Source organism: Rutidosis leptorrhynchoides, chromosome 3 (assembly GCF_046630445.1).
Source record: "Rutidosis leptorrhynchoides isolate AG116_Rl617_1_P2 chromosome 3, CSIRO_AGI_Rlap_v1, whole genome shotgun sequence".
In the NCBI taxonomy this organism is placed as follows: Eukaryota; Viridiplantae; Streptophyta; class Magnoliopsida; order Asterales; family Asteraceae; genus Rutidosis; species Rutidosis leptorrhynchoides.
The window spans coordinates 654,325,168-654,327,931 of record NC_092335.1 but is presented as its reverse complement, the minus strand read 5'-3'; positions in this window follow the sequence as shown (position 1 = coordinate 654,327,931).

Below are 2,764 nucleotides of genomic sequence, written 5' to 3'. Positions count from 1 at the left end.
TTTTACCGTTTAATGACCGGTTTGTCGATTTTAAGATTTTAGTCGCAGTTAAAACCTAATGTAAAATATAAAATGAATACAAAACTTAAATTAAAGCGTAAAGTAAATAATGATAATGAAATTGCGAATAATAAAAGTGCGATAAAATAAACTTGCGATAATTAAAAAGTACGATAATTAAAAATGAGATTAAATAACAATAAATAAAAGTGCGATAATTAGAAGTGCAATTAAATATAAAATAAAGGAAATTATATATGAAATAAAAGAATTATGCTTATTTAAACTTCCGTAATCATGATGTTTGACGTGTTGATTTTAGTTTTATTCCCTTGGGTTAATTGTCCTTTGTCCTGGATTATTCAATATGTCCGTCTGGTTTTTGTCCATAACAGTCCATCAGTCATAAATATAAATTGCAAGTGTCCTTGTCAAATTATTATTATACCCGAAGATAAATATTCCAACTAATTGGGGATTCGAATTGTAACAAGGTTTTAATACTTTGTTTAATGAATACACCAGGTTATCGACTGCGTGTAAACCAAGGTTTTACTACTTTGTTAACAATTACACCAATTACCCTTGAATGTAATTTCACCCCTGTTTTAATTATTCTAGTGGCTATTAATTCATTCCCGTGTCCGGTTAAATGAACGATTATTCGTACATATAAATACCCCGCCCATCGTGTCCGATCGAGTGTATATGGTAATTTATAGGGACGCCCAATTGTAAATCTTTATATTAACATTAACAAACTTTCATTTAGTTAAACAAATATAAAGCCCATTAATAGCCCATAGTCTAGTTTCCACAAGTGTCGTTCTTTTGTCCAAACCCCAATTATGGTACAAAGCCCAATTACCCAATTTTAGTAATTAGCCCAACATCATGATTACTTCGTTTTAAATAAGCATAATAATAACTTAGCTACGAGACATTAATATAAAAAGGTTGAACATAACTTACAATGATTAAAAATAGCGTAGCGTTACACGGACAGAATTTCGACTTACACCCTTACAACATTCGCTAACATACCCTTATTATTAGAATTATAATTAAAATTAAAATATAAATTATAAATATAAATATATATTACTTCGTATGAATGAGAAGAAAAAATGATGATAATTTTGATCAGAATTCGGGTTGATTTATAGCCAGACTTGAAATTTGGGGCTCCGCGACTCGCGGCCAAATACCCTTAAAACTCCGCGAGTCGCGGAGAGGTATTTACAGTTTACACCCTTGGAGTTTCCTGCTGCCGACGGTTTTAAATATATATATATAATATATATATAATTAATATAATTAATTATATATTATATTATATTTATATATATAGTTAACTTGTAATTTTTAGTCCGTTGCGTCGAGCGTTAAGAGTTGACTCTGGTCCCGGTTCCGGATTTTCGAACGTCCTCGCGTACAATTTAATATCTTGTACTTTGCGTTTTGAATCTTGTACTCTTGTGATTTCGAGACGTTTCTTATCAATAATTGGAACCTTTTTGATTGTCTTTTGTTCTTTTGAGCTTTTTGGTCGTTTGCGTCTTCAAATCGTCGAATCTGTCTTTTGTCTTCACCTTTTATTATTTAAACGAATATCACTTGTAAATAGAACCATTGCAACTAAAAGCTTGTCTTTCTTGAGGAATAATGCTATGAAATATATGTTCGTTTTTAGCATTATCAAATATTCCCACACTTGAGCGTTGCTTGTCCTCAAGCAATATTGTCTTGAAATACTAGAATCACTTCTTTATTCTTCACACTTTGTACATCAGTGATTTCTATATGGCGGTATAAACAATGGTAGTAACGATATGGTTTACAGTCCCACATGACTATAAAAATTTAGATCCATTAAGGAAATTGGATCTTTATGAAAACATTTGATCTTTTGAAAATTAAATCTAGTTTTTACCCTAGATAAGTTTTCCGGAATAACCCTTTACCGGTGTTTGCAAAATATTTTTGTGGGTTTGGTGGGTTTCAGATTTGAAAATTTTAGCTCAAAACTTGCGGTTTTGTGTCACCCACTTGCTAACCTTGTATTTGGAAAGCAACACGTCCAGTTTACTTGTTCCGTATATTACCTTTCGGTAAACTACCGTCCGGTTGTAAAGGAAAGCGTTGAACAAGCAACTGTTAAGGCAATGTCCCGTGACATGCTTTTGATTATGGTCTATAACGTGTCGGACGCAATTACTATCCTTGGTAGGAGCAATAGTAAAGCTCACCCTTATAATTTTTCGGTCTGGCACAAGGTCCTGTCTTTGACCATGCTATGCAACCACCGTTCTTACGGTTGACACCCGATTTAGTTCAGGTGACCTAATGAATTCCAGGTGAATTCCTAGGATTTTACGTTCAATGGTAATGAATGCATTGAAAATAGGGTTTTCAGAAAACAAATCGGTTTATAATTTTGATCAAAATATTTTCTCGTTTAAGCTCGAGTTTAGATATCATCGAATTCCATGAGTTTAAATTCTCAATCTTTAAGGTCAATCTCAAGGATTGAGTAATATCAGGCTTAAAAGCTGATTTTTGATCTTTAAGGAGATTATCCTTTCTGGGGATCTGATTCATTAGTCTTATCAAGCTAATTTGCACGGTGCCTCCCAATTGTACGAGATAAATCCTTCTCATGGTTAGGATAAATCTGACCACTTGGCGACCCTGTTTAATGCTGAGGTCCGTGGATTTCCAGCTGATTTTAGTGATGACTTTTCTAGATTTTTCGTCAACCTAC